A 15,247-nucleotide genomic window follows, 5' to 3' on the forward strand; every position below is an offset into this window, starting at 1 on the left:
GGGATTTCACCATGACGCAAAAGGTGACTTTAAAACAGTTACAGAGTTTAATGGTTGTGATAGGAGAAAACTGAGGATGGATCAACAACATTGTAGTTACTCCACAATACTAACCTAATTGACAGAGTGAAAAGAAGGAAGCCTGTACTGAATACAAATATTCCAAAACATGCATCATGTTTGCAACAAGACACTAAAGTCATACTGCCAACAGTGTAGCAAAGCAATTCACTTTTGGTCCTGAATACAGAGTGTTATGTTTGGGGCAAATCGAAAGCAACATATTACTGAGTGCCACTCTCCATATTTTCAAGCATAGACGTGGCTGCATCATGTTATGGGTATGCTTGTAATCTTTAAGGACTGGGGAGTTTATCAGGATAAAAAAATAAACAGAATGGAGCTAAGCACAGGCAAAATCTTAGAGGAAAACCTGGTTCAGTCTGCTTTCCACCAGACACTGAGTGTCACGTTGGTAACAATGATTCGGGAGACAGGTGCAGGAATGCGTAATAGTTTTTTTTATTACGCCCCAAATTACGGCGTGCTGTGTAAGAGCACGGGGACGAAGACCAAACAAACACGTACACAAAACACAGGGTTGAAACCCAAACTGAGGAGTAAGCAGTACCTCGAATAAATACACACACAATGATTAACACATGGGCAAAACCCGTAATCATCTGCGCAATTCACAATGGCACGAAAGCCAAAACACACCGGCAGCTCAACGACACTGGCCTTGAGGACTATCACAGGAACACAGTGCAGGTCGATCAGGATCCTATGCAGCTGCCGAAGTTGCGTCGTCGTCGGACTGACCAGTAGCAGTGGCGTTGGACAGGCCATTTGTGGCTGCTGAAGTTGCGTTGTCGGACGGATCCGTGTGGCGACGTCGGACGGCCCAGTTGCAGCTGCGGAAGTTGTGGCGGTGCAGGACGGACCAGTCGCAGCGTCGTCGGATGGGCCATTCCCACTGTCTCCCTTAATGATCGATTATTCTCTCATGTTGGTAATAATGATTCGGGAGACAGGAGCAGGAATGCGTAATAGTTTTTTTATTAAGCCCAAATTACGGCTTGCCATGTAAAGACACAGGGACAAAGACCAAACAAACACATACCAAAAACACAGGGTTGAAACCCAAACAAAAGAGAGAGGAGTACCTTGAATAAATTACACATGCGCACGATGATTAACACATTGGAGGAGACCCGTAATCATCTGCGCATTCCACAATGGCACGAAAGCCAAAACACACAGCACAGGTACTCACACGCACCAACGGACATTGGAACAATAATCGACAAATAAGGGAAACCAAAGGGCACACTTATACAAGTACAAATCAGTGGGAATAGGGGGCAGGTGTGCGTGATGAAAGTTCCAGAGGGATCCGTAACACTGAGAGATGAATTCACATTTCAACATTACAATAACCTATAAGACAAGGCCAAATCTACACTGGAGTTGTTTACCAAGAAGACAGTAAATGTTCCTGAGCGGCAGAGTTACAGTTTTGACTTAAATCTACTGAACAAAAATATAAAAGCAACATGCAACAATTTCAAAGATTTTTCTGAGTTACAATTCACATATGGAAATCAGTTAATTTAAATAAATTCATTAAGCCCTAATCTATGGATTTTGCATTACTCGGAATACAGATATGCAACTGTTGGTCACAGATACCTTAAAAAAAGGTAAGGGCATGAATCAGAAAACTATTTAGTATCTGGTGTGACCACCATTTGCCTCACGTAGAGTGACACATCTCCTTCACATAGAGTTGATCAGGCTGTTGATTGTGGCCTGTGGAATGTTGTCATTCTCCTCTTCAACGGCTGTGTGAAGTTGCTGGTCTCAGAAAATCCCGCAGGTGAAGAAACCGGATGTGGAGGTCCTGGGCTCACATGGTGACACGTGCATTGCGTTTGTAAGGCCGGTTGGAGGTGGCTTATGGTAGAGAAATTCACATTCAGTTTTCTGGTAACAGATCTGATGGACATTCCTGCAGTCAGCCTGCCAATTGCACGCTCCTTCAAAAACTTGAGACATTTGTGGCGTTGTGTTGTGTGACAAAACTGCACATTATTGTGGCTGGTGTGCCTGGAACATACTACCATATATAAAAAATAAATAAGCTTCTTGTGTGTATTGAACATTTCTGGGATCTTTTGTTTCAGCTCATGAAACATGGGACCAACACTTTACATGTTGCTTTAATACTTTCGTTTAGTAAACCTATGACAACCTCAAAATGGTTGTCTAGCAATGATCAACAACCAATTTGACAGAGCTTGAAGAAGTTTGTGAAGAATAACGGGCAAATGTTGCACAATCCATGTGTGGAAAGCTCTTAGAGGACTTACCCAGAAAGACTCACTGCCAAAGGTGCTTCTACAAAGTATTGACTCAGGGGTGTGCATGCCTATGTAAATGAGATATTTCTGTATTTCATTTTCAATAAATTAGCAAACAAAATTAGAAAAAAAATGCAATTAACTATTTTTCAATTCAGGCTGCAGCAACAAAATGTGGAATAAGTCAAGGGGCATTAATCATTTCTGAAGGCACTCTATGTCTTGATCCTCTTAATAATAGCTTGGCTGACATGCTGCAGCAGGTGGGACTGGAGAGAGGGAGAGAGCATGGCAGAGGGGTAAGCCCATCGTAGATCTGTAATGATGAGATATCACATTGGGACCTACGTCAGAGTGCAGGTGAAAGTCACAGTGATGGAATAAAGTAGAACTGTGCAACTATGGAAAACCCGGATGACTTGGTATGATAGCCTAGTTGTCAATATGAATATAGCCATGTTCATGAAATTGTTAGCCTCTGTATGGGTGTGTGGGATTGAATTGTAGTTTAAGCTGACAACAAAAGGAGATCACCAACAATTTGTCATGGTGGTCCCAGTTCACTCTCCCCAGTCACATGGTGTCTGACTCTTTGATTTATTAAATAAACCTGTGATTAACCAGTGCTTCTTCTACCTGCTATTGTCACATGTTGCCCTCCTTAATATTTTCCCCAAATTAGAGACCAGGACTTTTTGTGTGTATTTAATTATTTTTAGTTTGCTGTGACCTTTATTATATGTATTTGTTGTGCCTTTTTGTAACTTTGCTTGATTAAGGTTTGCTATTTTTCTCCCTCCTTGTGTTTCTAATTGTAGACTCTACCCCCTTGGCTGGTCTTCTTGGAGACAAGAATAGGCTCAGGTCTGCCACACCTGAGCGTAATTGACCAACGAGCTCCATGAGCCCCTTAAAATGGAGCTTGTGTAAAGGTTGTCACGCTGCTTGCTTAGCGAGTACCACTTCCCCCCAATTCAGCCGATACTCGGACCTCTGCCTCGCTAGCACACGTGACCGTCCTCCCTCAAGTGTCTTAGCCGATTGCGCCATCTCAAAAGCTAGCCAATGAGGCGACGCAAGCGGGACACTTCAGGCTGAGGAGTAAGTTTCACAGATCTTCATCTGCTACACTTGTAGTTTACTCTGCCGGAGGAGGAAGACCATGTTGAACTGCTGTTGCCACTACCGACGATACCATCGCTACCATCAACGGGACCACGTCACACCGCTCTGCCACTTACCTTGCAACCAGAGGGGGACCATTTATGTGTGAGTTTGGTTGAATACTTCTGTTCAGAATGGCTCTTTGCTCATGTTTTCCTGTCCCCCCTCTGTAGACTAAATTGGACAGGATCATGGGCTGGGTGCCACAGACGATTGAGGACAACAGACGATGAGGAATGACTGCCAAATGACTACCGACTAACAATCCTCCAGCAGCACGGACATTATCTCCAGAACCGAGTTTGGTGTGTGTGTGTGTGTGTGTGTGTGTGTGTGTGTGAATGGTGTTGTTGAACTTGTACTACACAAGAACTTGAGATAAAGAACATTTTCAAACCTGTATAAACCTTGTCTGTGTGCTGGCATGTGATTTTTTTTTTAACAGTTTTTGACACTAGGCATAGTCGACAGGATCCCAGCCCCCCAAACAGACTGGTTTAGGGTTTGTAGAATTACCTGTAGCATTTCAGGTGGATGGGACAACCACCATTTTAGGGGGTACATGTTGCCCTCCTTTGTATTTTTCCCAAAGCAGTGACCATTATTATATATACAGTATATTTGGTGTGCCTTATTCTAATTTCACATGATTAAGGTTTGCTGTGTTGCTTCCTCGTGTTTTCTAATTGATCGATGGTAGACTCCTCCCCCTTGGATGATTTCCTTGGCGATGAGAATTGGCCCAGATCTGCCACACCTGGGCCTCATTGACTAACTCCTTAGCTCCTTAAAATGGAGCTTGCAGTTCACTTTGGAGGAGGACGAGCATGTCGAACTGCTGCTTCCTCTCCCCCCTCTGTCGACTGCATTGGAACGGACCACGGGCTGGGTGCCACAGACGACGAGGAATGACTACCAACCAACAAACAAACCAATGGTAGATGAGCAACTGATGGGTTGTGGCGGTGGCCATCTTAGACAATCCTCCAGTAGCACAAACATTAACCCCCGGGACTGCGTTTTCTGTGTGTTTGTGTATGTGTGAATGGTGTTGTTGAACTCCCAAAGAACTTGAGAAAGAACATTTTATGTTTTCTATGTGGTGGCCTAAGATCAAAGAAATCTCCTCACTCTCACATGTGTCAAGATCAGTGCTGTGAGATTCATGAGGAAGTTAGATTACATTCAGGAGCCTTGCCACAGGCCCTAGATCAGATAAGAAACCTCCAGTTAAAGACCACAGTCAGGTATGAACACACACACGCATACGCAAACACACGCACGCACACTGGTTCACGTCACGTTCATGTGCAGTACTTTATGTGCAGTTCAGCCAGACACTCCAACATTCATCACGCTGTTGATAATGTCAGTGTTATGATTAGCCATATAGCTAGCTGCAAGTTGTTTCATCATCGTACAGTATGTCCAGGTAAAAAGTTTCAGATGTTCTTTTATATATCTGGGTCAGGAGGTTTGAATTCTGTAATAGAAAAATCTGATGTGTTAAGACATGATTAAATACCTGTATCCGTTCCCCATACAGTACCCAACTAAAACCCCTCACCATTCAGTTCCACAGTCAAATAAACAACCTAGTTTGGTTTACAGCAGAACTCCACTCTGACTGGGTTCAGCAGTAAATCATATAAAGAGGAGTAGTCACAGATATTTTCCCTCTAATTCCTTCCCTCTGTCTCTGTGTTTGTTTCCAAAGACAAAGTGGGCCTTAGTCATTTGGGGTATGGATTGGAGTGCCCAACCGACAGGCCCAAACATAAACAACTGCACTCTCAGCAGATTGAAGGTTTTACACATAAATTAGGAGGGGATGAAAGTATAGAGGACAAGATTTATGATCGGTGAAAGATTGATTTCTCTTAACCTGATCCTTCAAAGGTAGAGTTGTGTTGTATTTTGTTCTGTCAATATGATCAACCCCTGAATTTTCTTGATCAGTTGACCTAGGTGCCAACCAGTGCAATGGGAATGAAAGAATGAGTAAAGTATTGTTTGCTTGAAACTAGCATAAGGGTGGCCATTTTACAAATTGTTTTATCATATTTACAGATAGTGTGGTCATCACAGTCAGACAGGTGCATTGCTTTCAAACTTGGAGACATGGTGATTGCTCTTCAAACGAACATACAGGAAATGTTTTGGACTGTTGAATTGTATTTGAGTGTTAATACAATACAGTAATGGATTTATGTGTTTGTTGAGAATACACAGGCCTTGATATGGGATATGGTCAAATAAAACATGAGCTTTAAATGGGCCCACAAATATTTTTTTGGGCCAGCTACTGTATTTCTGGGCCATTGGCCGTTGAGATTGGTCCGTTTCCATTATACAATGTTAGAAAATGGTCTAGAATTGTGTGGTAAGGCCTAATACATTTGTGTGATGTCAATACATGCTTAGGTCTAAATGTATTAGACATAAGCACGTAATGTATTTTCATGTCAATGAATCTTGTAATTGAACTGTACAGGTCACACAGTTACAGTGGAGTAAAATACTTGGGTTTTTTTTCAAAAAAATTATATTTTGTTTATCACAGGCCATCTAGAAACATCTGTTAAAGTTATAAATGTTGACCTTAATAAGTATTTCAGTAATGTAAACTGTCTCAGCTAATTGCCCAGCCCGGTCTAAAAATATCCTCGTCTGTGGATCGTATACCTGCCAAGCGGTAAGTCTGCATAGCTTCAGCTCAAAAGGTTGTGTCCCTCTGAGCAACCAAAATGTTTCTTACGTGTGCCACGCTGATGCTAACTTGGGTAGATGTTCCAATGTTTTTCCCGCAGATTACGTGGATGAAAGTATTAAGACCACTGAATCACTTCACCGAGCGCAGATCGACTAAAAGCAAGGCTCAAAATAGAACTGGGAATTCCAGGGTGATTCCAGACACTCCTTCGTGTTCTTAATGACAGCTACTGCGTTTTATCCTCGTTGTACAATGCATTCCAGCCCAGCATATTCCATCAGCCAATAATTAGTGTTTTGACAGCACTGTTACCAAACCACCTTTCCAGTACCTCGTGTTCAACTGGAGCTTTATGGTTTTGCACAAACGTGTGTCTGTATGCTCTTGGTAATAACAACTACTTAGAATAAAGGCTGTTTCTTCATATTGGTCACGGTCCTACTTTGTTGTGCAGATTTAGAAACCATATTTTGTAACAATCTTCGCAGTATATAGAAACAGGTGTCGCTGTTCTTTTAGAACGTTGCGTTCCAAAACCAAAAGCATTGGTTTATAAGAAACACTTTTTAAGGCAAAGCAAGGCCCTTTATCTTCACACGGTCTCTTCTGGAGGTCTTTGAGCCAAGTGTTCAACTTTGTATTTTCTTACGTTATGATATAAATACTAGCAAGGTCAGCTTACAAAGGCTTTTTTTACAACGCTTTCATATCGTGTAATGATGTGAAGATAGAGGTGAACAAAGTTCAAGTTTTTTCATGCCCTCCCGTGTGAAAAAGTACCAAACTGTTTTAGAGGGAGCATGCCCTTGCCTGTTGTTGGCTAGAAGAAGTTTCTATTTTGGTAATGTGGTCTCCTCACGTGACAACTAGGTGGCAACAGAAATGTGTCAAAACCCACAATTTCAAATAACAAAGGGAGAAGGTTAATTGCCGGTGAAGAGGAACATGGTGCCTGTACATCTCTCAAAGGTAGTCTGGTCTAAATGAAGCAATCAACGCTTCACCTCGCAGAAAGACTGCAACGACGTGCATGAGAACTCCACCGCACAGGGTCAAGGAGTCAAATGCTAAACGACTAGCACAACCTCCCTTGTTTTAACGGTTTCAATAAACATCAGAGGAATGAACACTCGCTGACGATTGACTGTGCTGTCAGTCTGCAATTAGAAATCAGTGATTTGAGGCGTCAGCCTGCCACTGTGTGATGGATGGGGGAGATGGCATGTTGTAAAGATTATTTATGGACACGAACAGAGCCACTGCATAAGGAGTATGTAGTAGATGTACAGTGCCAGTCAAAGGTTTTAACACACCTACTCATTCAAGCGTTTTTCTTTATTTGGACTATTTCTACATTGTAGAATAATAGTAAAGACATCCAAACTATGAAATAACACATATGGAATCATGTATTAACCAGAAAAGTGAAACAAATGTGAAACAAATGAAAATGTAACATTTAATTGAGATTCTTCAAAGTTGCCACCCTTTGCCTTGATGACAGCTTTGCACACTTCTGTCATTTTCTCAACCAGCTTCATGAGGTAGTCATCTGTAGCGCATTTCAATTAACAGGTGTGCCTTGTTAAAAGTTAATTTGTAGAATTGCCTTCCTTCTTAATGCATTTGAGCTAATCAGCTGTGTTTGTGACAAGGCAGGGGTGGAATACAGAAGATAACCCTATTTGGTAAAAGACCAAATCCATATTATGGCAAGAACAGCTCAAATAAGCAAAGAGAAACAACAGTCCATCATTAGTTGAAAACGTGAAGGTCAGTCAATCAAGAACATTTCAAGAACTTTGAAAGTTTCTTCCATTCGAGTCGCAAAAACCATCAAGCACTATAATACAACTGGCTCTCATGAGGACCGCCACAGGAAAGGAAGACCCAGAGTTATCTCTGCTGCAGAGGATGAGTTCATTAGAGTTACCGGCCTCAGAAATCGGTAGCTAACTGCACCTCAGTTTGCACCTCACACATCTCAACATGAACTGTTCAGAGGAGACTGCGTGAATCAGGCCTTCATGGTCCTTTAACAAATTTGAGAGGTGTGATGGGGTGGGGGTGCTTTGCTGGTGACACTGAGTGATACATTTAGAATTCAAGGCACACTTAACCAGCATGGCTACCACAGCATTCTGCAGCAATACGCCATCCCATCTGATTTGCGCTGAGTGGGACTATGATTTATTTTTCAACAGGACAATGACCCAACACACCTCCAGGCTGTTTAAGGGCTATTTGACCAATAAGGAGAGTGATGGAGTGCTGCATCAGATGACCTGGCCTCTACAATCTCCTGACCTGAACCCTGTTGAGATGGTTTGGGATGAGTTGGACCGCAGAGTGAAGAAAAAGCAGCCAACAAGTGCTCAGCATATGTGGGAAATCCTTCAAGACTGTTGGAAGCATTCCATTTGACTACCCTTTGAGAGAATGCCAAGCTGTCATCAAGACAAAGTGTGGCTACTTTGAATAATCTAAAGTCTAAAATATATTTGGATTTGTTTAACACTTTTTTGGTTACAGCATGATTCCATATTTGTTATTTCATAGTTTTGATGTATTGACTATTATTATGCAATGTAGGAAATAGTGAAAATAAAGAAAGACCATTGAATGAGAAGGTGTGTCCAAAGGGTGTTGATTGAAGGGATAGCATTGCACCATGCAAAGTGTTAGGATTCTGTCGCTGCATGTGTGTGGTCCTTGATGAAGAGATTAATTTAAAAAGACTTGGTTATGGTCTTGTGTCGGCTATACAGGATGACGGACTTCTCCAGGTAAGATGACTAATATCTTCTCTAGATTGTTACTGAGTCAGCCGAAGGGCACCTAGCCATTGGTTTAGAGTAGGAGAGAGAGAGAATTGAAAAATCATTGGGATGAATGAAAAGAGAGAGAGAAAGAGAAGGAATTGAAAATCCAATAGGACAAATTAAAAGAGAGAGAGAGAGAAGGAATTGAAAATCCAATAGGACAAATTAAAAGAGAGAGAGAGAGAAGGAATTGAAAAGCCATTGGAAAGAATGAAAAGAGAGAGAGAAGGAATTGAAAACCCATTGGGACGAATGAAAAGAGAGATTGAGAGAGAAGGAATTGAAAACCCATTGGAACAAATTAAAAGAGAGAGAGAGAAAAAACTGAAAACCCATTGGGATGAGAGAGAGAGAAAGAGAGAGAGAGAGAGCGAGAGAGAGAGAGCGTGAGAGAGAGAGAGAGAGAGAGAGAGAGAGAAAGGAAGGAAGGAAGGAAGAGAGAAAGAAAGAAAGAAAGAAAGAAAGAAAGAAAGAAAGAAAGACGCCTGTTTGCAAAGGTGAAAAGGTGACAAGTATAAAAATACACTTGACTGACACAACAGCATTCCATTTTTTTTTATTACAGTTGCATCTTAGAAGCCAATTAGTCTTTCAGCGCATAGGGTTCCAGGGCTTTCTGGTTTAATCCAGTCATAGGGAGAAACAGGTCCTCCTCTGCCCGACCTGAAGGAAACCAGAATGGGGTGGAGAGGTGTAGGGTAGCAGGGGATGCTGGAGGGGCACTGTGGTACGGCGGTTAAGCGGTACATCTCGTGCAAGCCCTCTGCGTGAGTACGGTGTTTGGCTCCTCTTTCGTGTTTAGACAAAAATAAAAAGGGGGGAAGGGGTGAAACCGCTGCCAAGAAGGCAGCAGCACTGTACTGTAGGTGAGGCTGATGTAAAGTGCAGAGAGAGGGGGAGATCAGGGATACGATTTAGCCTCTCGAGAGAAGAAAAAATCCTCAGTGTTGAATGAGGGCAGCGTCATAACAGGGTGAGTGATAACAGACAGCTAAAGCGTTTAGAATGGGTATCAATCATTTCCCTCTCTTTATCCTACTATAGGCTCTGGTGGTGTGGCCCTTGTGGAGGGAGGGCTAGCGTGTGAAGGGCCAGGCCAGAGAGAGACAGATATGTATAAGCTGTTACTGACAGACTCTGGCTACGTTAGCAGCGTTGCTAGGAGAGCTAACAAGCCCACACCATGGTCGAGCGAGGGATCAGATAAACATCTCATTGCAGATCCACACCACACCACACACCAACCACTAACGTCAAACTAGGTGGGCCCAGAGGCTAGATAAAGCCTAAATCTGCTGGTGGTGTTTCATGAGTTTGAGAGGAATCGTGTCTTGCAAAACTTTAGATTGTCAAATATATCTCTGACATGATAAGCAAGGGCAACATGTACAGTATCATGTCCTATGGGAACACCACATGCATAATTTTTCTTTTTACCTTGTTTTGCTACAGAAAATATCATACTGTACATAGTTTATTCTCAGTCAGGCCCTTCACATGCTACTTTTTATAGACCCTCACACCTCAATCATAGCTCAGCTGGGAGTCATCCAACTCAGTGACCCAGTTACTGCAAGGAGAAAAGTGACAATACATCAATTGCAGCCACACAGGTTTAGTGGTTACATAATTGTCTCGTCAGTCGTTATTGCTGCATCATTTGAAGCACAGTTAGGGATTTGTAGAATGTTAAGGATAATAGCCTTGATATCAAGTCCCAGACCCATTTATGGTTCCACAAGAAACAATAGACCCCTCACAACTAAATAAATACATGTTTCGTACTAACTCAGTCGTTATATCTGCTATATTCCTACTGTATTCATAGATGTCCATCATTTTTCTGTATACAAAAAGACAGCATGATAAATTAGCATTGCATTTCAATGGCTGCTAGTATCTCTACACAGTTTCCAGATCTTTCCCCACTCACAACCTGCCAATTACCTCTTCTTACGTAAGATTCTCAATGACGAACGTCCATTGTGCAGTTGGACGAGACTTGTGAATTAATAAATCCCTCCGGGTGATACCAACATAGTTGTACAATGCAATGACAAACGTCAAAGTTGGAACTTGATCATCTGTACTACATTGTACCCCATAAACTGTAACTTTCTGTGCCACAGTGTACCAGAGACAAGCACAGTTACAGTGTGTTCTCTGCAGTCAATAAGACTCATCGAGAGCAGTCGCTGAGAACAATGTATTAAGTTATTCAGAAACATTTTCAAAGTTCACAGCTGAACTTATACAGATGGAAGAGAAGTAGGTATTTACAGGGCCTTGAGAAAGTGTTCACAGCCCTGGACTTTTTCCACATTTTGTTGTGTTACAGCCTGAATTTAAAATTTATAAACTTGGATTTTATTTGTCAATGGCCTACTTACAATACCCCATAATCGCAAAATTGAATTATGTTTTTCCAAATTTCTAAAAATTAATTAAAAATGGAAAGGTGAGGCCTCCCGGGTGGCGCAGTGGTCTAGGGCACTGCATCGCAGTGCTAGCTGTGCCACCAGAGACTCTGGGTTCATGCCGAGGCTCTGTCACAGCTGGCTGTGACCGGGAGGTCCGTGGGGCGATGTACAATTGGCCTAGAGTCGTCCGGGTTAGGGAGGGCTTGGCTGGTAGGGATATCCTTGTCTCATTGTGCACCAGCGACTCCTGTGGCGGGCCAGGCGCAGTGTACGCTAAGCAAGGTAGCCAGGTGCTTCCTTCCTCTGCTGTGTTAAGAAGCAGTGTGGCTTGGTTGGGTTGTGTTTCGGAGGACGCATGTCTTTCAACCTTGTTCTCTCCCGAGCCCGTACGGGAGTTGTAGCGATGAGAAAAGATAGTAATTACTAACAACAATTGGATACTACAAAATTGGGGAGAAAAGGGGGTAAAAATGTATTTAAAAAAAATGAAAAGGTGAAATGTCTTTAGTCAATAAGTCAACCCCTTTTCTATGGCAAGCCTAAATAAGTTCAGGAGTAAAAATGTGTTCTATAATAAGTTGCATGGACTCTGTGTGCAATAACAGTATTTAACATGATTTTTTAACGACTTCCTCATCTCTGTACCCCACACATACAATTATCTGTGATCAGTCCCTCAGTTGAGCAGTGAATTACAAACACAGATTAAACCACAAAGACCAGGGAGGTTTTCCAATGCCTCACAAAGAAGGGCACCTATTGGTAGATGGGTAAAAGAAAAACAGACATTGAAGATCCCTTGAGCATGGTGAAGTTATTAATTGCACTTTAGACGGTGTATCAATATACCCAGTCACTACAAAGATACAGGGGTCCTTCCTAAATCAGTTGACATAGAGGAAGGAAACTGCTCAGGATTCTCACCATGAAACCAAGGGTGACTTTAAAACAATTAGTGTTGAATGGCTGTGATAGGAGAAAACTGGGGATGGATCAACAACATGGTAGTTCCTCCACAATACTAACCTAATTGACAAAGTGAAAAGAAGGAAACTTGTACAGAATAAAAATATTCAAAAACATGCATCCTGTTTGCAACAAGACACTAAATGTGGAAAAGCAATTCACTTTTTGTCCTGAATAGAAGGGGGAGGGGGGGGGGGGGTCTAGGTGAGGAACGGGATTATTTAACATACTCTTAGAAGAAGAAGGGTTTCAGGTGCTTTCGGAAGATTAGCAGGGACTGCTGTCCTAGCTTTAGGAGGAATCTGGTTCCACCATTCGGGTGCCAGGACAGAGAAGAGCTTGGACTGGGCTGAGCGGGAGGTGGCAGAATGGAGTGCTCAGGTTGGGTTGTAGGGTTTCAGCATAGCCCAAAGGTGGGGAGGTACACTCCCTCTTGCTGTTCCGTAGGTAAAACACCATGGTTTTGTAGTGGAAGCAAGCTTCAACTGGAAGCCAGTGGAGTGTGCAAAGGAGCGGAGTCACATGGGTGAACTTGGAAAGGTAGAAAACCAGGTTTGCTACAGCGTTCTGGGTAAGTTGCAGGGGTTTGATGGTACAAGCTGGGAGACCAGCCTATAGAGAGTTGCAGTAGTTCAGATGGGAGAGGACAAGTGCCTGGATTAGGACATGTGACGCTTCATGTATGAGGTAAGGTCATACTCTATGGATGTTGTAGAGTATGAACCTGCAGGAGCGAGTCACTGCTTTAATGTTTACAGAGAACATCAGGGTGTTGTCCAGGGTCACGCCAAGGTTTTTGGGAGTTTTCAACCATGATGGAGAGGTCTTTGAGCAGACAAGCCTTTCCCGAGAAGAGAACAGCTCTGTCTTCTCTTGGTTGAGCTTGAGGTGGAGAGCCGACATCCAAGCTGAGATACCTGCCAGGCACGCAGAGATGTGAGTCGCCACCTGGGTGTCAGAAGGGGGAAGGAGAAAAGTAGTTGAGTGTCATCCGCATAGCAATGATAGGAGAGACCATGTGAGGATATGGCGAAGCTGAGTGACTTGGTGTATGCGGAGAGGGGTCGAAGAGGGTCGAAGAGGCAGAATCAGGAGATAGGAGGGAGAAGGATTTAGCAGAAGGGAGAGATGATAGGATAGAAGAGGAGAGAGTAGGTGGAGGGAGAGAGAGAGTGAAGATTGCAATGGTGCATGACCATCTGAGCAGTAGTAAAAACCAAACAATAGTGAGGCTACATACAGAGTTAGTCTGTTAGTCGAGGTAATTGAGGTAATATGTACATGTCGGCATAGTTATTAAAGTGACTATGCATAGACAATAACAGGGAGTAGCAGCAGCGTCAAAGGGTGGGGGCAATGCAAATAGACTGGGTAGCCATTTGATCAGATGTTCAGGAGTCTTATGGCTCGGGGGTAGAACATGTTTAGAAGCCTCTTGGACCAAGACTCGGCTCTGGAGTCTTCACCAATTTTTAGGGCCTTCCTCTGACACAGCCTGGTATAGGTCCTGGATGGCAAGAAGCTTGGCCCCAGTGATGTACTGGGACGTACGCACTACCCTCTGTATTGCCTGCCTTGTGAGTAGGAGGGGCTTGGGAAAGGATGAGGTCAAAAGAGGCAAGGAGGGGAAAAAATGGTTGGCGACAGAGGTCAGGAGGTTGAAGTCACCTACTATGAAATTAGCTTATCAAGATGTTAAGCTCATTGAGGGACTCTCCAAGGGCACATGGTGGGCAATAGATGACAACAATGTTAAGCTTGAGTGGACAAGTGACAGTGACAGCATGGAATTCAAATGAGCAGGTGGACAGGTGAGAGGGAAAAACAAGAAAATCTTCAGTTAGGAGAAATGAGTAGCCCTGTGCCACCACAGCGACGACCAGATGCTCTTGGACTATGAGAGAAAACATAGTCAGATGAAGAGAGAGCAGCTTGAGTTGCGATATTCTCTGGGGTGAGCTATGTCTCAGTCAGGGCCCAAAAGTCAAGGCTGCCGGTCACATAATTGACAAAGCTGCAAAATAGCTACATTTGATAATCAGAAAATAACTAGGTATGATACTCAAGTAAGGGAGTGGTGTGGAGCCTTCCTCTCTTTCCTTCCTCAAATAACTCAGAATAACAACTCGGCAGACCCGTCTTTGTTTCACTATTGGTCTTAATTTTGCAGACAACCCCGCACTGACACAACTGCCGCTTACAGCTGTCAATGAGAAACCAGGGTAGACTGAAGTACTAACACTAATTGCTTAATGTCTAGGACAGGAGAACCCCCCCTCCAATACAGCCACTGACTACCAAAACAAGATACAAATTGCCCTGCCCCTTGATCTTGGTTAGTGTATTTTTATTCCTGGGATCCAGCAACAATCAACTGTGTCAACAATCCTCTGCAAGTTATGAGCAGTCAGCAGTTCACACACCAAGTAGGCTACTGGGAAGACAGGTAGCATTTAAGTAGATTAAGCAAAACTCCTGGAGATGTCAGCAGTCCTCGAGGTATGGAATGAAGCAGGTTTGGTGCAAATCCAATACAACACATTACTGAGTACCACTCTCCATATTTTCAAGCACAGTTGTGGCTGAATCATGTTATGGGTATGCTTGTAATTGTTAAGGACTGGGGAGTTTTTCAGGATAAAACATGTATGGAATGGAGCTAAGCACAGGCAAAATCTTATAGGAAATCCTGGTTCACTCCGCTTTCTACCAGACACTGGAAGATTAATTTACCTTTCAGCAGGACAATAACCCCAAACACAAGGCCAAATCTACAGTGGAGTTGCTTACCAAGAAAAC

At 43.0% G+C, this 15,247-nt stretch overlaps 1 long non-coding RNA gene across 1 annotated transcript; it reads left to right on the forward strand.

The window, feature by feature from the left end:
- The first annotated feature begins 3,202 nt into the window (after window positions 1-3,202).
- Window positions 3,203-3,926, forward strand: LOC118944875 (uncharacterized). The gene is made up of 2 exons (XR_005040278.2): window positions 3,203-3,632; window positions 3,701-3,926. It is a non-coding gene; the product is annotated as an uncharacterized LOC118944875 (long non-coding RNA).
- The last annotated feature ends 11,321 nt before the right edge of the window (window positions 3,927-15,247 follow it).

Source organism: Oncorhynchus mykiss, chromosome 28 (genome assembly GCF_057628025.1).
Source record: "Oncorhynchus mykiss isolate SJ-2025 chromosome 28, ASM5762802v1, whole genome shotgun sequence".
In the NCBI taxonomy this organism is placed as follows: Eukaryota; Metazoa; Chordata; class Actinopteri; order Salmoniformes; family Salmonidae; genus Oncorhynchus; species Oncorhynchus mykiss.